At 43.8% G+C, this 20,641-nt stretch overlaps 1 non-coding gene and 1 pseudogene across 1 annotated transcript; one reads left to right on the top strand and one right to left on the bottom strand.

The window, feature by feature from the left end:
• The window catches only part of LOC101564137, an 87,216-nt pseudogene that overhangs the window by 63,599 nt on the left and 2,976 nt on the right, over nt 1-20,641 (bottom strand).
• Nucleotides 1,804-1,906, top strand: LOC111815746. Its single transcript, XR_002820391.1, has one exon. It is a non-coding gene; the product is annotated as a U6 spliceosomal RNA (small nuclear RNA).

Genomic DNA, 20,641 nt, shown 5'->3' with positions numbered 1-20,641 from the left:
GCCTTGAAATGCAAAATGATGCTGGCAGTTCAGATGTAGCAAAGAGAAGCCACAAGCATTTTGCTTAAGTGAACACACAAACGTTTTCTTGGTGCTCTGTGGTTTCAGGCATCCCTTGGTGGTCTTGGAAGGTGTCCCTCCATGGATAAGGAGGGCCTACTGCGTGTTCTCTGCTTTTTCTTTTCTATGATGTCTTTTCTAGAGCCACAAAAATCATTCCCAAAGATTGGCAGAATTGATCCCTGGAGGAGACCTCAGGGAGCATGTTACAAATTAATAGATTTGATCCTCAGAGCGCCTTCATCAGGAGGGTGATCATGGGGCTCAAATTCGAATGCAGGGGTTGACTGGAAATGTGGAATACAGAGGAGCATGTGAGCCAGTCGCTATGCTCAAGAGGCCTGTGGTGGAGGTGGGCAGCAGAGCGCAGACAGGTGGACCTTGGACATGAATGATCTGTAGGCTCCAGAGTTGGAGGGGAAGTGAATTTAAGAGCTGGTGCTGGAAGCGCAGTCATAGGGGAAGGAGGTTTAAGATTAAGAGGTGGGGGACTTCTGGTTAGAGCTTTTGACATGTACTGTGACCAGGACTTCAGGCGTGTTGGGTCCCCAGACTTGGTTTTCAGAGGAAGCCATCTTAGCATTCTAGGGCATCAAGGCTATGTGTAGCCCTGGCCCATCCCAAGCAGTAGAAAAAAATATCTTGACTTTGTGAAGGTGGGTAGAATGCCAGGTCTATGAACAAATTGCTCATTTGTATAGGAAGTTTTCAACTAGGTTTATCAATAAGATGGATCTGGAACTTTCTTTTTAAAAATATCCTAAAGAAGGTAATGCTGTTATTATAAAATCAATTCTGAAGCTTGTCCTCTTTTGATTCAATAAAACACTGTAAAACTGGTGAATGAGTTCATTAAATACTGGGTTTGAATTCACTTGAAAAAATCTGGGCTTATAGGGTTTTTATGAGAAGGTTCACAGATTACATTTCTTTAGAAAAAGTAATGTTACTATTTAGCTTTTCAGTTTATTATACTTTATTTTTCCAGGAATTTGACCATTTCATATACATTTTTAAATTTATGTTCAACATATCTCTTACGATAAGTGATAGTATCTGTAGATCTGCAGTGACGCTCAGGCTTTTCTTCATAATCCTGGATTTTTCAGGGTTCTCTTTTTAGTTGCATAATCTCTCTAGGATTTATCAGTTTGTTAGTATCTTCAAGGTAACAATGCTTGGCTATATTTATCAAATTTATAGACTATAAAGCAAGCATATAGATGTGTGTGTATGCATGTATGTGTTTAGTTATAACTCAGGTTAATAAACTGTTAAATGATATATTGTACTTTGACAAATCTTTATAACAAGATTGAAAACATGTGATGCTTTGGTTTTTATATGACCAGAGTTAGCAGAACATCAGCGATAACTGAATTTAGGTTTTATTTGACACATCTGGGCATTTCATACATGGACCAATAATTTTTTTTTTTCATTTTTATGTATTTGGTACAGGGTCTCACTACGCAGTTTGGACTCATAGTGATCCTCCTGTTTTCAGCCTCCCTAGTGCTGGGATTACAGGCGTGCACCACCACGCCTGGACTTGGTCGTAGGCTCAGTGTGCCCTGGGGGTGTGGCCGGCGTGGCATGCAGGACAGGGAATCAAATCCTGGTTCCTGTGCTGGCCAAAGTAGGTGCTTAGTCCGCTGAGCTATGTTGCCGGCGCTGGCCCAAGAATTTTTTTGAAGAGGGCTGGAGAGGACCAATAATACTTTGATAAAGAATTTATTTTTCATGCTCCCTTCGGCAGCACATTTACTAAAATTGGACAATACAGAGATTAGCATGGCCCCTGAGCAAGGATGGCATGCAAATGCGTGAAGCGTTCCATATTTAAAAAATTTTTTTTTCTTTTAAATAAAATTAGCAATTATGTTCTTATAATCGAGATTTCCACAAAATTTCTATTTGACTGACAATAATTACTTCATGAGTTTTTGTAGTTCTTAATTTTTAAAATTCATTTAAATTAAACTCTGTTGGGGAAGCTGCTGAAATTGTCAATAAAATACTTAATCCATTTCTGTTGACTGGGAATAAGTTTTACGCATGGAATTTTTTTTAATGCGTGGAATTGCTGACAATGCAGTAGAATTGTGTGTTACTGTGGAAACATGACAATATGTTTTTATGGCATCTAAGGATATTCAGCATCGGTCATTTAAGGCAATGTTGGGTCTGTACAGTATTTCAGTTCTGCTTTTCTCACAATTTAAAAATACTTAGATACTATAATAAAGACTATGTATGAATCCCTAATTTAAAAAATATGCAGACTTTTGGGGGCTTTTATAGTAAATAGATCCTCTCTTTTATATACTTTAATAAGAAAAAAAATTTATGTATTAATTTAATTTAATTTTATTTTTTGGCGGAACCAGGGATTGAACTTAGGTCCTTGTGTTTGCCAGGCAAGTACTTATTCCACTGAACTATCTCCCTAGCTCCTGTATATTAATTTTAATGAGAAAGAATAGATCCTCTATTTTCTTCTTTTTTGTCCAATTTTCATGCAAATATTTTTACTTGTTTAATTTTTCTCATGGTTTATTTGCATGTTGCTGCTTTTCACCTTTCATATGCAATTTCCTTTGATTTTTTTTAAAAAATAATTTTATTGAGAAACAAATAGCAATGAGACAGTTTCAAAACCGATTAGTAGGACAGTTTCAATAATTAATACATTCCTTTGATTTTGCAAAAAATGTTTTCCAAAACATTTCAAGAAGAGTGTTTTTAGCCTTTTAAAAGTGTAGTAGACAAATTTAGACCTACGTGGACTGAGTGGTCGTGTCTAGATTATTAGTAGAAAGCAAAGTTGAAAGCAAATAACTGGACTTGCAAATTAAAATTCACCAAATACTGTGACACACTTTTCGAGGCTCTTCTATCATTTTACTTAATTCATTGAATATGCTTTATGACTTGTTTAAGTGAAATCTACTTATTGTAACAACACTTGGTGCTTCTGCTATAAACCTTGGAATAAATCCTGAGAGGGTTTCACTGACCTTATCAGACCCAAAACCTACAACTCTTGTTGCATAGGTCCTGCTTTACCTTGGTCTTAACCATCCAGCAGAAAGGTATAAAAACAAAGTATAAGAAGTAAAGCCATGCTGTTATGTTGAGCTGTAGGGGACTCAGGTCAACAATTCCTGACATTGCCAGTCAAGCGGAAGACCCAATACTAGGACTACTGAACTCTTTTAGATTACTTTGCTGAGTTTACACACCTATAATATTTAAATGATGGAACTTAACAAAAAAGGGGATACAGATGAATATCCATTTTGTATCTGTGTATTCAAATCTGTGTATTCAACTATAGATATATAGTTACATTCTCTTAATGAATAGAGGGATTTGTTCTAATGGTGTTTGTAAATAGGACATCAAGTCCGCATCTTGTACAGCAACTAACCACTAGGAAGAATGTATGCAATGTGTTAATTACTGAAACTGTCCTACCAATTTGGTTTGAAACTGTCTCATTGCTATTTGTTTCTCAATAAAATTATGGGAAAAAATTAAAACAAAAACCAAAACCAAAACCTTGGAGTATCCATGCGGTCACACTTGATACGTTTCACCAAGACGTTCCAGATATAAGCATATCTATATAGTATGTATGTAATGCATGTGACCTGTGTGTTCTATAGATCTATACATGTATAGAAATAAAGAGATGCAGTCTTTGGACTTTTGCAAAGGATGTCACTGCTTCTTGACACAGCTGGTCCATATGTTCTAGAAACAAAGCTGTGTGCTACAGAGCACAAAGGCTTCTAGATTGTTGGCGAAACAGTGCTTCTAGAATCTTTACCAACTATACTAGTGCCATTTCAAAGGCTTGCACTCGACCATTTAAAAATTTTTTAAATATTTAAGTTTATTGGTGCAGCTTAGGTGTACATAAGGACCACATTCGTTATACAGAACAGGCTTACTCAAATAAAGTTCCAAGTTGTTCTCCTTTCTGTAGCTAGAGAAGGTTTCTTTCTTTCATTTTGTTGATGTGATATGTTTATGGCTTGATTGAATACTGGATGGACTTCCAAAGTTTCCATTTCTCTTTGAAATTTTCTTCTTATAATTTTTTTTTTTCTTCCAGTACTAGGGATCAAACTTGGGGCCTAGCGCTTGCCAGGCAGGTACTTATGCCACTGAGCTATAGCCCCGGCCCTCTTATTTTTCTCTTGAGTCTCTTTTTGGCCCTGCTTATTTTTTTTTTCTAGGTTAAAAGTAGCTGCTTGTTTCTTTGGATCTAGAAGTTTTGCTGCAAACATTAGGGTCAATTTTTTCCTCCTCTAAACTTTTAGAATCATCACTCTTTTCTTCTTCATTTTATTGTTCACTGTATCACAAGATCCACACTTTCATATTTGCTCCTACTTTTTTTCTTCCTCTTTTTGGCTTAATCTTAATTGGCAATGAAGGTGAAACCGTGGCTCGTTTTTGAGGACAGCGAAACTTTGGCCTGTGTTTAGGGTGCTGCTCTTCCAATTCCGGCCCGAATCCGTCACGAAGTGCATCCTCTATGAGGTTTACACAGAGCCAACCCAAAACAGAGCGAAGAGCGCCTCCAACAAGAGTACATTGGTTGTATTAATTACTGCAACTATCCTACTAACTTGTTTTGAAACTATGTCATTGCCATTTTATCTTTTTTCTCATTAAAATGAATAAAAAATAAATGATGTGTGAAAAAGAAAAAGTGGATTGGTCATGGCATCCTTGATGTCCTTCATCGTAAATGAAAGCACTTGTAAAGCCATCTATAAATCCCTAATTTTTTGGCAATAAGTCTTCCAGGAAGCACCCTCTTGTCATCATTTTGCTTTTCATGTTCACTGATCACTCCAATAACTCTTTGCTCCAGCTTGTTATTACCTAGATTCATCCCGATTTGCAGGACCTCCAGTAGTATCATTTGAAGAATTAAAGCTATACATTTTTGGAACTTTTCTGCCTGGACTTAAGTCCAATAGTTGGTGTGTTAGTTTTCTAAAGTTGTCACAGCAAATCACCACAAATTTGATGGGTGACTATGCCAGGAATTTATTCTTTCACAGTTCTTGCTTGACCCGGGGCTCCCGGGCACCGAGAGTGATGGCAGGGGTCTGCCTGGCCACTGGCTTCTTGCTTTGCCTGGGTAGATTTGGCTCTGGAAGCAGACATGGCTGCCAGCATCGCCATGGCCCCCAGGCTCTTGTTTTTTGTTCTTGCCACCCACGCCACAGCCGTGGCAGATGGCTCTCCTAGGTCCACGCTTGGGTTCTCAGACTGCTCTTGACAATTTCTGAGACTAATTTCTTTGTTAGAGGTAGCTTCTGTAGTTGTGCTGAGATAAAACTTGGACTTTTCACAACAGTTGAAAAATCTGTCAGTTCCTGATTTCCCCCTCTGATAGGTCATCGAAGCAAATCAAATATTTGAAATATAACTTTTGTCCCTTAGACAATCTGGTTGAATAAAGTAATATTCACTTTTAGTGTCCCCGTTTATTTTATGTATGATTTCTAACTTTGCTATAATCTGGCTTGTTCAAATTGTAGTTGTTTGAATTTGCATATCTGATTTTATTTAGCAACAAATGCAGACTTGATAAGAATATTTTTCTCGCTCATCTTAAGTTCAATTTTTTTGTGGATGGGGCTAGAATCCAGAGCCTCACACATGCTCAGGCACAGAAAGACTAAAATTTGGACCAAAAGTTCAAGCTGCTTTATTATATTTTTATTTTATGATTTTTTTCTTTTTGTGGTACTAGAGATTGAACTCAGGACCCTGCACATGCCAGGCAAGCGCTTATTCTACTGAGCTATCTCCCCAGTCCTAAAGTTTCTTTAAATACAGATGTCTCAGTGTCCTTTCTTAAATTCTTGGTTCACACGTGACAGAAGTTTGTTCACCTCAATTTCTTCCCGTGTCTAAAATCCTAACACGTCTGCTCATTATACGTCTTGTCTATTGAAGTGGGCGTGCTGGAAGGGGCAGGCAGATGCCTGCGATATGCTGATTTCAATTTCTTGGAGTGTATCTTGAAGTAGTGCCGCTGGCTTAGGTGACAATTCTGTTCTTAGTTGTTTTTTTTTTTTTTTTTGCTCTGAATGCCTTCAGGCAGGTTTGGCTGGCTTGAGTTGTGGGGATCGAACTACAGCGACCTGAGCCTGACTGCTTTGTTGAAGCAGCCTCTGTTTTTAGTTTTTGATGAATCTCCATATTATCTCATAAAGTAGCTGTGCTTTTTACCTTCCACCAAAACTCCCTTATTACTGCTCTGACCGGGCCAACCCTTACATTCTGTCTTCTTAATAGCAGATGTGTTAATAAATGTGAAGGATTTCTCATTGTAATTTTAATTGCATTTTCCCAATGATTAAAAGTTGAGTTGTTTTTCCTTATAGATCTATTGGCTATTTATACAACCTCATTTGAGAAGGTGCTACTCAGCTTCTTTGCCTATTTATTTATTTGATACAGGGTCTCACTAGTAGCTTGGACTCATAGTGATCCTCCTGTCTCAGCCTCCCTAGTGCTGGGATTACAGGCATCGCCACCACACTCAGTTCTGGGGCTGGCAATGTGTAGTACTGGGAATCGAAATTGGGACCTTATGCGTTTGCCAGGCAGGTGTTTATGCCACCGAGCTAACTCCTCACCCTTCTATGTGTGTGTGTATGTATGTATGTATGTATGTATCTATGTATTTTTAGTACAGTGTCTCACTACACAGATCGGACTCAGTGATTCTCTTGTGTTCAGCCTCCCAAGAGCTGGGATTACAGGAACTCACCACACCCAGTCTCAATCTCTGTCTCAGTGCACCCCCGGGGCAGGGCCGGCACAGCACGCTGGTGACCAAACCCCAGGCGCCTGCTTCTGCCTAAGCAGGAGCTTTAATCCGCTGAGCTGTTTGGCTGGCCCTCTTTGTCCATTTTTAAATTGCATTTTTTTTTTTTTTTTGCTTTTGAGTTCTTTTCTTTATAAAATTTTGATTTTTGTTATTTATTGCATATCTGGTTTGCAATGTTTCCTTTTGATTTGTGGGTTGCCCATCATTCTGTTATTTTCTCTATAGAACTTTTACTTATTTATTTTTGTATTTTTTTAGAGAAGGGTTTACAAGGTGTTTAGGGTCTCACTACTAGATCGGACTCATAGTGATCCACCTGTTTACAGCCTCCCAAGAGCTGGGATTACAGGCGTGTGCCACCACGCCCAGTCTCAATTGCTGTCTCAGTGTGCCCCAGGGACAGGGCCAGCAGGCAGCCCTGGGGATTGAACTCCCTGCCCCTGCACCTGCTTGCTTTAATCCGCTGAGCTATTTAGCTGGCTCCCTCTATAAAAACTTTTAGTTTGACACAATACATTTTGTTCATTTTCACTTCTGTTGTCTGGGCCTTTGGGCTTCTGCCCAAGAAATCATTGCCTAGCTCAGAGTATCATGAAGCTTTTCCTGTTTTCTTCTAGTATTTTCATATCTTAAATTTAAGCCTTTAATAATTTTGACTGGATTTGTGTATATGATTTGAAATAAGGGTCTGATTGTATTCTATATGTGGACATATGAATTTTAGGCCTTTTCCTATTTCTGTAAAAATGACATCATCACAGACATTAGAATTTTGATAGGGATTAAATAAGAGCTATGGGTTACTTTGAGTAGAACGGATATTTTATTTTTTATTTTTGTTTATTTATTTTGTTTTTGGCAGAACTAGGAATTGAACTCAGGCCCTTGTACTTGCCAGGCAAGCGCTTATTCCACTGAGCCAACTCCCCGGCCTAGAATGGATATTTTAACAATATTCATCCGCTCCATGCGCATGGGGTGTCTTTCCATGTATTTTGTCACCTTAAATTTCTTTCATCAATATTTATAATTTGTGTTGTATACATCTTTTGCCTTCCTTGTCAAATTTACTTTTATGCATTCTATTTTTTGATGCTGTTGTAAAAGAGATTGTTTCTTTTATTTACTTTTCAATATTTATATATTTATTTATTGGGTACAGAGTCTCACTATGCAGCTTGGACTCCTAGTGATCCTCCTGTCTCAGGAGATTACAGGCATGCGGCACCACGACCAATTTTGGTGGCCAGCATGGCGCTCTGGGGCTGAGGCCGGCACTACACGTGGTACTAGGGATTGAACCGGGATCCTTGTGCTTGCTGGGCAGGTGCTTAGACCACTGAGGTATCTCCCCAGCCCTGGGATTGTTTCTTTTAGTTCCTCAGTTTGTTGTTAGTGTATAAAAATGTTATTAACTTTGTTGATTTTTATGTCCTGCAAATTTACTGAACATGGCGATCTGCTTAACGTGCTGCTGAATTCAGTGTCTTTGTATTTTGTTGAGGATTTTTGCACATATGGCGATCAAGGCTCTTTTTCTAATTTTAAATGTGGCTTGAAACACTCCACTAGTGTGAATTTTCCTTAAGACATTGCCTTTACTGTATCTCGCAAATTTTGAAATTCTGTGTTCTCAGTCCCCTTCAGTTAAAAACGTGCTTCCTAATTTTCTTTTAAAATGTGTTCTTCCACTTGTGTTTCTAACTACTTGTGTATTTTCCTGAGACAGGGCCTTGCCGTGTAATTCAGGTTGGCCTTGAACTCACTACGTAGTCCCGGCTGCCCTCAAACCCACAAATCCTCCTGCCTCAGCTCCCAAGTGTTGGGATGACAGCGTGTGCCAAACGTATGCATCTATACTTGTACGTTTTATGTTTTTAATTTTGTGTTAACACATACTTGTGATGAATAATGAATACATTCACCATGGGAAATTGGTACGTGTGCAAATCACAACTTAATTTTTTTATTTTCCCTTGCCCTGCCTGTACCCCCTTTCCTGAGATCCCTGCATCTCATTCCCATTGGCAAAAGCTCTATTACTTCTGTACCTTCTGAATATTTTTCTGTTATTGCTTCTAATACAGTTCATTTTGGGCCAAGAATGTACTGTACTGCTTTATATGTATTGAAAGTCTATGATTAGACCTATGTACATGTATTATTATATCCTCTGAATATATTGATCCCTTTCTTATTATAGACTGTTTGCTTATTCCTGATACCCTCCTGTTAGTGTTAGTACAGTGTAAGCCCTGCTTTTTACTTTATATATAAAGCACAATTCTTGCAGAGGAGGTAGAGCTTGCTTCTTTATCTGCTCTGATATTCTCCATAATTTAATTGGCGATATTAGACCATTTATATTTAATAGTACTAATGATATGGTTTATTGTCTTGTTGTTGGTTTCCTTTATTTCCTTTCTGTCGAATTGCTTACTTTGAGTAGTGGGTTCATTCTATTGATTCTTGGAGTTGCTTTCTTCATTGTCTTTTTCTAGAACATCCTACAGAACTTACCACAGTGCTGCTTTGGTGGTCATGAATTTCTGCAGGTGTTCTTTTCCATGGGCATAGCTTATTTTTCCATCAATTTTGAAAGATAACTTTGCAGGATACATCAATCTGAGTTGGAGGTTGTTTTCTATTAGGGCTTAAAGTACTTTACTCCAAGGTATCCTTGGCTTAAGTGTTTGAATTGAATTTGATTCTGATGGATTTCTCTGTATAGGTGATTTGTTTCTTTTCTCTCACAGCTTCTAATATTTTATTCATGCTCCGTATGTTCCCCACTGCCTAGCAGCATGTCTGATGGGCCCTGCCCAGATGTGTGTGCTGGGCCTTGGCAGGAGACTACCTCAGCAAAAGGGATCCGCCTGTAGTTCTTTGTTCCCTATGCTCCGATTTCGTGCTTCCCCTCAATTTCCAGAGAGCTGGCCTCACAGAGTTGTACTCCATTCATGGGTTGGCACCCTGGAGAGGGGTATTTAGCTTGCTACTACGTATACACAGCCTTACCATAAATGAATTCATTTACAGTGGGTTTTCTAGCTCTCCTCTGCATCTCGTTAGGTTCTGATGATTACGAATAAGTGTCTTCATCTTTGTATGAATGACAAAGTTCTCTTTTTAGTTAGTGTTAGGCCAGACCCTGACCAAGTAAATTCATCAAGAAATAGCAAAGCAACGCTCATCCTTGAGACTCTTTGGTCTTACCCTCCTTCGGTCACTCCAGATGCAAAACTTTAACACCGCTGAAGCCTGGAAGACAACTGAGAAACATGGAAGTCAGGCGTCTGAGTGCCCGTGCTCTGTCCATGGCTCAGATTTTCTTATCATTTCTCAGCCATGTGACCTTTCCTTCTCAGGTAGTGTCTGTGGGGCCCATTGTCTTCAGGTGGATGATAACAGTTGATCATCTCAGCATGGGTAAGGATTATGTTCATAAAGATGGGTTCCACATGGGCCTGGCACACTACAAATGCTCAGGGAGTGTACTCTGACTGGCTCAAGGATATTGTCCTGAGTGACTGTTCTGTAGCCATCTTCTCCCTAGCAAGGTCCTTCCCTTTTCACAGTATCCATTCCTCTATCCTTGTCTAAGAGGCCCAGCTTGGCTTGCTCTATACAGTTGCATTTGTGTCTCTGGCGCCAACAGGAAGGTTTTTGAGCCCCATAAAGACAGAGCAAGCCTATCCTCAGGGCATAGAGAAAGACCAGCTTGTAAGAAGTGTTTGGCAATCTCTGGTAGAGAAACACTCCTAGTGTCTGCCATCTCTGCTGGTCAGGAAAGTCCCTCTTGATCCTGGGCATTCTTCTCCATGGGCCGTGGGCTGCTGCCAGGACCCACCCAGCTGAACCAAGGACAGATGGGGCAGAGTCCGCTTTAGTAACTGCACTGAGGTTCCCCTGTTCACTGTGGCATGGAGGGGGAGCTGGTCCTTACGCTCATGCCAGCAAGGGAGGCTTTGTCTTGGCTAGCTCCACTTCCAGCATGCTTGCTGGAGACAGGAGAGCCATCCAGACACACCACAAGGGAAACACACTAGCCAGCCAGAATTCTAGCCAGACTATTTGAGCGATACATGGTGTTAGCCACCTTTTGCTTGTAACCAAACACATGAGAAAACTGAGCTAGTGGAGGCAGGATGGATTTTGGTTCCCATTTTCAGAGCTTTCAGTCCATGGTCAGCTGGTTCTACTCCTGTAGGCCTGAGAGGAAGGGACAACATCATGGCGGAGGGGTGAGGAATGACGTAAGCTACTCACCTCACGGTGTGTAAAGTGAGAGGAAGAGCTGAGGAGAAGCGCCAAGGACCCCACATAGCCTGCGGGTCATCACCCTGTTACTCCCTTCAACCCCACCTCCCCTCCTGTTTCTGTCACTTCTCAATAACACTGGCAAGTTGTGATCTCCTCAGGGAATAATTTTGCTTGTTGAAGGGACAGCCAGTCACTCCCAAAGTCCATCAGCTGGCATTAGGGGACATTTTGGATCCAAATCATAACATACATGAAGTATAAAAATACAGTGGCACCTCAGCTGATGAACTGAGTTCAGGCCATGATTCTGAAAAAGATGGCCGCAGTCATGTTTGTCACTCAGTGCGCAGTTTGCAAAGAAAAACTTTTGCCAAATGCTTCAAAAGCATTTGTGAACAAAGGGACCACTGTAAATTAAAGTTTCCCTTAAATTCCTCATGGCTTCCAAGAAGGTAGATTCCATATGTCCTCGTGGGAGAACCTGATATTAAATTAACTCATCCCGCACGTCATGAGGGATGCGGGGCAGCCTCGGGGGCTGCAGGGGTCCATCTGACATGTGGCGCTGTGTGCTATAGCCTGGAGACCCCTGAGGAGGAGGCCAGGCCCAGGCTTTTGGCTTTCTCCAGGAGCAGGTGTAGGGTTAGTCTCAGACACAGTGCTGAGTAGACATGGAAGGGCCTGGGTGCTGTCCCCCTCAGTCATTTGCCCACTGAGTGTCCTTGGATATGCAGTTTTCTTATCTCGAGATGAGATAGGCTTGGGCTAATTTGGTCCATAAGCGCCCTGGAGATTACACATTCTGTGTTCTGTGATCCCAACTTCTCAGGGCTGTTTTCTTTTTAGGTTATTGTCTCCATGGGATCATATATCAGTCCTGTGTGTCGTTGGAACTAGAGGGGAGTAGCTTAGGTGGAGGTCAGGGACTTTGTCCTTCCCTCGGGTGTCCTTCCCTTCGCATTCTTAGTGCTGGTCACCTCCAGAAACTCCTCGGTCACACTCCCACCGCTGACAGCTCGATGCCACACCAATGACCTGTGCTTTGGGTGTGAGTGGCTAGGGCGGCGGGGGCCTCAGGGAGGAGGCTGAGAGGGCAGAGTGGAGGGTGCTGGGAGCTCGCCTGAGCCAAGGATGCACCACACGGGATCTGGGCCGGGAGGCTGGCGGCAGTGGGGCTGCTGGAAACACGGGGGGCTACTTCTCTTTTATCAATAGCGACTAGCACTGTCCACACACATGCGGACCAGGAGACGGGACAGCAGCCTGGTGCACATTGGCTGACTTCAGCCCAGCATGCGTTTCCTCTTTCTCTGGGCAGAGAGCTTATGCCTCATGGCTGCTGGGCTCATGGTCATACGGCCAGCTGCAGGTGGGCACCCGGGAGGGCAGCTGTGGGGTGTTCTGTGGGCTGCAGCACAGCAGGGACTCCTCCCTGGGGCATGGGAGACCTTGGGCCTCCTGGGAGGGCTCCTGGGCAGCCCCAACTCATTCCCTGTGTCCTGCAAGCATGTAATTAGAGCCACATTCTCCACGCCCAGCCCCTGCCCTCCTTGCCCATTGTTGCCCTCTTCTGCCTGACTCCAGCCCTCCCAGGGCACTAAATCTGCCCTCCTCTACCCTCCCCACCACTGTCCTTAGGTATCTCAAAGTCAACACAGAGCAGAGAGATCAAGTTTTGAAATCACTCAGGGTCTCAGTTTTTTCCTCTGCAAATAGGAATAACATCTATATCCTTCTCAGAGAATCAATGTGAGGTTTAAATGACATGATTCATATAACACTTCCAGATTGTGCTTAATCCATGTGTTGTGTGATTATCTTTCCCCTCCTCACTCCTGTGGCCATCCTGCCTTCTGCCTGAGCCTCGCCCAGCAGCTGGCTTCCACCTGCCCCCCCCCCTTTCCCCCGGCTGCCCTGTGCGACTTGGGACGGCTTTGCCTCTTCCACTCCTGTGGCAGCTCCCAGCTGGGCGCTTGCTGCAGTCCTGCCTCTTCCTGTCCAGCTGCCTCATCACAAACGTGTGCTCCCCTCACCTCTGGGGCCCAGTCCACCCTGCACCAGGCCTGGCAAGCTCTGCCCTGCCTACCTTCTGTGTCTCTTGTCCCCTAAGCCCCTGAGCAGCAGGAGTACCAAACCACAGCCCAGGCAGCCACCCACCTACCCTCGTTCCTGCTGTTCCTGTCCCCTCCTCTGTCTCCCTTGTGCTTTCTGTTTCCCCAAGATGGTGACCTTAACAAATATGCTTACCGATCTGATAGCCGCTGACCCCTGTACTAAAAGTGGTTTCCAAGTAGGAATTCAGGTCATAGTTCTACAGCCCAGTGAAGTAATGGCCACTCACAAATGAAGAAACTGAGGCACAGAGAGCTTACTGAGTTGCTGAGTTCATTGAACAGGTAAGTGCAGGCCCTGGGTGCACACACGTGCCTCCCATGTGTGACCACCCACGGCTGGCCCCTGTGGCACTGCCTCGGGCACCACCAGGCACCCCTTCTGTGTCCGAGATGGTTCTCTCTTCACTCTTCACTTGGTTGCTTGTCCAAGCGTGGGGAGGGCAAGGAGCATGTGCGGCTCCTTTTCGGATTCCTGCGCCCACAGTGCATTTGGGGGACACCTATTTAAGGAGCCAGTGAGTGAGATGTCCCCTGCATGACTCTGCCAGGATGCTTGCTTGTGTGTCAGTTTGGCCAGCCACTCCCAAGAAAGGCCTGGCGTGGTTTGTCTTCCTTTGCCGGAAGCCTCCCCTTCATTGCTGAGGCCCCAGTGGTATCAGCTCTGCTGAAGGCAGAGGAGCCAAGAGACGCCAGGGGCAGTTACTGGGGATGAGACTGGCTCTGGCTCCATGTGTCTGTGCCAACAAGGAGCTTGGTGGCTGTGAGTGACATCTGCCCCTATTCCCTGGTCCTTAGGGGTGGGGCAGACCAGAGACAGGTCCTGTGGAGATGTCCTTCCACCCCTAAGCCCATTCCCCAGGTCAGATGACAAAATGAACAACAAAGAATCCAGATGTGGAGCTGGTGGCCATCCTGTTCCCCATGAGCATAATCAGGGAGTCCATATAGAGAACAGGGAGACCTGTCCAGCAGGGGACCATGACACCACGCAGTGTTCTCACAGCCTGCACGTTCAGGTGGTGGCAGAAGCCCTGGTGAAGCAGGATGGAGCCGCTGCTTACCGAGCCCCACGCAGTGCTGGACCCCAAGGAACTGGGGCACTCTGTCCCTCGTGTGCAGGAGGAACAAGGCCAGGAGTGGCTTTGTGTTCCGGGAAGTCCGGGCTCCAGTGCTAGTTATGCAACTTGGAACCCATCTCTTCATTTCCGTTTTCCTCCCACCAGGTGGGCTCCTGAAGGAACAGAGGCCTGGCTGGGACATGTTTGTTCCCAGAGGCTTCCTGCAACCTCTGCCCTGCACTGACTCTGGAAGTTGAAGCTCAGAGAGCGCTCCGGAGGTTTTCTCGGCCACCTAGCATGGCCATTTTAGTGTGTTTCAAAGCAGCGCTGTCCAAATCTGAAACCACTGGTAGTTTTTAAGTTTCCCAGTCATGTCTCACAGAGCGCTGTGAATCGCCCTCCCCAACCTCGTCTCTCTGTCCCCATCTGGGGCCTTGTTCCAGAATGTGGAGGCTTAGGGATCTCTAGGCAGTAACCTGAAGGTGGGGCTCGCTGTGCTCGGCCTCAGGTAGGGCTAAAGCAGAGGGCAGCAAGAGAGGCGGTGCCCTGGTGCTGTGGCTCCCCTCTGGGTGGTGGGAGGGGTGGGGCTGAGAGTCCCCTCGGACACACAGGGGCTCCCTGCATGCTGGAGGCCACCCTCAGGGCCCAGTGGAGACCGCAGTGGTGCACAGCATCCCGGAAGTGGACGTGGAGCATTCAGGGAAAGCACTTTGCTGAGCGGTGTGGACCTTGGGCCTAGCCAGAGCTCAGGCCCTCTCTCCACATCTCTGCGTACCTGGACCTGCCTTGGGCCTCTCACTGGCCTGTGCTTTTTCTGCACTTGCCTGCGTTCCCTGATATTTCTTCCCCTCCTCACCCCTGCTCCGCCCTGAACAGCAGCTACCAAAGGAATAAATAGGGTTTTCTTATTTCCAGAAAAGGCTTTTCTGGGACTGTGGTTGCCCGAGGACAGGGATGAAAGAGGGAGGGATTAAGGAAGGAAACTTCTGTGGGTGAAAGACATGCTCTCTAGTTGGGATGACTTTGTAGGCCCAGGCCTATGTCAGTGACTAAACAAGGCGTAATGCCTAACTTTGTTTACAGGAGCATTATGGGGATATATAAAGCCTAAATTTATTTTTTAGTATTTCTTTTGATGAATTATGAATTTTGTTATATCATTATATTGAAGTTTTGTTACATTAAACAACACGTACCTAACAGGAAAATAAAATATCAATAAAATGTTAAACTTTTAATATGCAATGAGTGTTTAGAACAGACATCGACGTTTTTAACATCAGCTTTTTACTTGCTTACAAAACCTAAAAGATAACATCAGAAATAAATTCCTCTGTGAGCGACAGTAAAAATACAAACAAAAGTCTACCTCGGAAGTGATCTTTGCTTCAGCTGCCATGCCCAAGGCAGTCTTCGCATATGAAAACTGCGTGTCCTATACACAAGCATCGCTTGTACTGATAGCATCTGTGTTTCGTTTTCCTGTCTTCTTTGCTAGGACATCCTTGACATCTTGCTGGTCTTCCTGTTTTCTTAGGAAGTTCCTGTGATGTTTTGCCCATCTGTTCAATAGTCTTCTCCAGAATTCTTTTGCGGGGTTCTTTGGGCAAATACATATTTTTCTTCTTCTGTTGTAACGGGTTGCTTATCAATTCCAGTCTCAACCTTTTAAGATAATTTCTCTGCGATATTTTGTGCTTTCTATTTTCTTTGTAAGCTATGAAAGTATGACTAACATGTTTAGGATCCAGTAAATATAGCCTTGGACCAGCGCTTGGTAGTTCGGCTGACATCACGTTCTTGCATAACCAACCCCTCAATAGCTTCGGCCCTGCCTTTCACTTCCTCGTGAAGTGTTGCTGTTTCTGGCTTCATTTGTGTTCTGGATTCCACTCGCACCCTTTTTGGTGTTTTGTTGGTAGGGAGACAGGACCTCCTACCTGGGGCAGGCTAGCCTTGAATTCACTACATAGCACTCAGTGAGCTTGAGCTCACGGGCTCGCAGGCCTCCGCAGTGCTGGGATTACAGCCGTGCCCCGTGCCCTGTTACACCCCGGCTCACTGTCAATCTTATCATGATGGTACAATAGTGACAGTGTTAATATCATTTTGGTTTTCTTCTACACATTTTAGTCCCGGCTACCTTGGAACTCACAGTGCAGCACGGACTACCTTGGACTCCCAGGATTCTCCTGCCCCAACTTCCTGAGTGCTGGGGGACAGGTGTGCGCTGCCCACAGGCTTCCCTGTCAACCTTGCTATCATGGTGCGATGTTGAAGGCATCAACACTACTTTGCTTTTTCACCATATTGAAGCCCAGTGAAGTCTTTCTGAAATCCAAAGAGTGTATCACACATTTCTCTTTTGTGAACTTGCAACTTTTTTTTTTTTCTTTCAGGAATTGCCACTTTGTTCTTGCTAATAGTTCCTGTGCTGGTCAACTGGTATTTTTTTTAGCAAATGTAACACCAATGAGTAACTCGTGAACTAATTGTCAAATGTGACATTTTGGTTACTTTTTGGAATAGGCGCAATGTCTCTTCCCAGTGCTTTGTTACTGCACAAATAAAGACCTGGTGGCTGCGTTCCAGGATACATTTCTAAAGTCAAGGTGTAAAATGTCTTCCCATCTACCAGGGCATATATGTTTACATATATTGGGACACTTATTTGGCTTACATTGCTGAAACCTTCAACAACCACAGAATGACGCAAGTGGTTTGGCAATGAGTGTGAGTTCGGGTGGTTGTAAGCTGCTCGACAGCTCCACGCAAAGCTTCCGAAGAATGAGTGAGGGCAGCCCACTTGCCAGACTTCCTGCCCCTTGATGGATCTTTCTGTTATTGGAATATAGGCAATCTTGAAAGAAAGTGAATCTCTTTATTATTCCACAAATAATAGAATAATGTCGTTATTCTAAAAATCTCAGCACCACATCTGTCACTTGTCCATAAATCCTTCAGATTCTGGTGATTAGAACAAGAAAGCCCCGCTACGAAGGCTTTGAGTTCAGACAGTGAGGTGCTGTGAGAAGTTTTTGCGTATTTCTATGGAGCTCATGGAATGTTTTACTTGTATTTTAGTGCTGTGTGTTTCAAAACATCTCATAGCATATTGTCCAACACCGAATCGTGTGTTGGCTTCCGCCCAATAGCTTTCAACACTGGCAAGAACCTAATAACATTTTCTGACCTAGGTCTAACATGGGGTTGTTAAGGCATATGTGATCATTTTGTAGCATTTGTGTGTGTTGTGTTTGTGTGTATTCATCTTTTTTCTTTTGTATTTTGTGTAGGGTCTCACTACACAGCTCAAACTCCTAGTGATCCTTCTGTTTTCAGCCTCCCCAGCACTGGGATTACAGTTGCTTGCCTCCACGCCTAGACTCGGTAGTCAGCTCAGTGCGCCTGGGGGTGGGGCCAGTGAGGTATGCAGCGCCAGGGATCGAATCTCGGCCCCTGTGCTTGCCTAAGCAGGTGCTTAGTCCACTGAACTATCTTGCCAGCCCAATATATTAATCTTTTATTTATTTACTTAGTTGGTACAGGCAGCTCAGACTTACAGTGATCCTCCTGTCTCAGCCTCGCCAATGCTGGGATTACAGGCGTGAGTACCACTCCTGTTTTTGGTGGCTGGCACAGCGCACCCGGGGTTCCAGGGCTGACGCAGCGTGTGGTGCTGGGGATCAAACCCAGGTCCTTGCACTTGCCAGGCAGGCGCTTAGACCACTGAGCTATCTCCCTAGACCCCGTGGCATTTTGACTAGTCAAATATTTATTTACATCACTGTTTTGATGATCATCTGAACCAAAGTCTTCTCTCAGCGCTTCGCCATCACACCTTGCTAACTGACTTCTTTGCTTTGCACCATCCACGTCCTCATCAGCAGCTGAGACACCTGATGACTCACTTTCAAACTCCTCCCTAAGTTGTGAAAGTGGAGCTTCATGTCACCTTGGACTGAATTGGGTTAAGTCTAATTTTTATTTTTTTGCAGTACCAGGGATTGAACTCAGGACCCTGTGCTTGCCAGGCAAGACCTTATTCTACTGAGCTATCTCCCCAGCCCCTAGGTTAAATCTAAATAAGGAGGAAAAGAAAGCATAGAATAAAAATTATAAATACATGGAAATATAACACAGTGGATAATGTGTGTAAAACGCACCCATTTATACTTTGACGTGGGCCAGGGAGATGGCTCAGTAGGATAAGCATTTGCCTGTCAAGCGCAAGGGTCTGAGTTCAATCCCCAGTTCCATCAAAAAAAAAAAAAATCCTCAAAGTTATACTTTGACGCGTGTGCGCCATCACAGCAAGTGGGGGCACACAGGCCGCTTCCTGAGTCCCCCAGCACAGCTGCTGAGATGCACCCCCAGGTACCATTCTGCTGAAGCAGAAATTTTTCAGTAGAAAAATATGCTTGGGGTATAGTTTACCCACTATGATGCCTCTTTGAATTATATGTTTTAAACAGGAGCATTTCACTGGACTTCAATTCTGCCACAGCAAATTTGGGAGGGGAGATTAAAAAGATATGTTTCAAATGAGCACAAAAGATGACAGTCTGCTTTTATGCTAGACTTTCATTCCTGTAAACTACAATAAAGCAAGAACAAAAAGGAACATTGCTGGGCAGCGACTCCGTGGACCATCACTGTTTTCCCATGTGCTGAGCCATAGGCTCCTCAGGGACTGTGTTCATGGTTACATTCTTCAAGCTCAACCCAGGTCCTAGGAGGTAGTCAGTGTACAAAGACAAATGACGGAGTGGTTGAATGAATGGGTGGACTTAGAAACCTAGAGAGGCAACTGGCCTTGAGCCTGTCCTGCTATACCAGTTTGTGCTGAGACAGGAGAACTATACAGACTGACAAAGTCCCTGTAGCTCTCTCCTGTCTCCTCCCCTACCTCTTGCCTGCTCAAAAGGCCACCCAGAACCTTGAACTGTCACCTACAACCCATCTCCCCACCCCCAGAAAACCTGATTTTCCTGTACATGTTTCCTGGGGACTCAGCCCCTATCTTCTGGCTCCATCTATACCCATTGAAGCATGAGAAAAGGGTGAGGTGGCCTGGGTGTGTTTCCCTTCCAGGGGATGTGTTCTCCTTGAGTGTGTTCTCTGTGCAGGCCATGTTACCTTGTCTCCTATTGGGCATAAGGAAGGTCACACCGATGCCTTGGAAGACCGTCCCTACCCTGCTGTTCTATGGTACTGTAACTTCTGGCCCTGCTGCAAGTTCAGGACCATGTGTGCTTTGAATAATGAGTTTATGATACAGAAGTCATGGTTGTTATAGGGCCACCTTTCTCCCACTTTGAGGCCTTGTCCCCTACTCTTCTGCCATAAAGACCACCTCCATAACTAACTTCCTGTGCTCTTCCAGAGAAATCCTAACACGTGGCTATGACTTTGAAGACTTGGCCTAGATTGGGTTGGTAACTGTTTGTCTTTAACTCTGGGATTCTATCGTGTAAAAATCTACCATGGCCTTAATCCAATAATCTCCTTTAACCTTTTAGCTTAACTATAGTGTTTCTGTGAAGATCTTTGCATGAATATCTCTACGCCTTTGTGAAGGTGTAACTACAGACAGGTTAGAGGTAGGATTTTTCTTTCAAAGGATATATATGGCACTTCAATTGGTATGGATAGGTCCAAGTTGCCTTTTAAAAAGATATTTACAATTTATATTTCCATCAACACACAGAATACCTGTCTTTCTGAATACTTGTATCAAGTATTCTGAATACTTGTATCAAATGACCCAGTATTTTTTCCAGTTGGTGAAACATTGTTGAGGTATAGAATTCACACAGAAGAGTGCACAGGTCATGTTTGGCTACCTGGATTTTCCCCACCTGAACTGTAACTGAGTAGCTCCTGTCTAAGTCAGAGAAGTACGAATGACCTCTAGAAGTGTTCCCTCCTGTCACTACTCGCCCTGTGGCCTAAAGGCGACGAAGATCTGACTTTACACAATACAGGTTAGTGTTGCCTGCACTAAACTTACATGGAGTTTACGTAACTTGCCGCCTATTGCTTTTGGTTTCTAGCTCTCAGATTTCTGAAGGTCACCTGAATCGCATGTGGCAGTAGCACGCCCACGTGTATTGCTGTAGCTTATTCCATCTTATGATTTCACTACTACTTATTTGCCCTTTCTATTAGTAAGGGACAATTGGGTTATTTTTAGTCTGAGGTCATTAGAAATAATGCTTCCATGTATGTTCCTAAGTGTGTCTTTTTATTTATTTATTTATTTATTTATTTATTTA

The sequence above is a fragment of the Octodon degus genome, unplaced genomic scaffold (genome assembly GCF_000260255.1).
Source record: "Octodon degus isolate 3935 unplaced genomic scaffold, OctDeg1.0 scaffold00020, whole genome shotgun sequence".
Taxonomy (NCBI): Eukaryota; Metazoa; Chordata; class Mammalia; order Rodentia; family Octodontidae; genus Octodon; species Octodon degus.
This window is presented reverse-complemented; position numbering and strand designations above follow the sequence as displayed.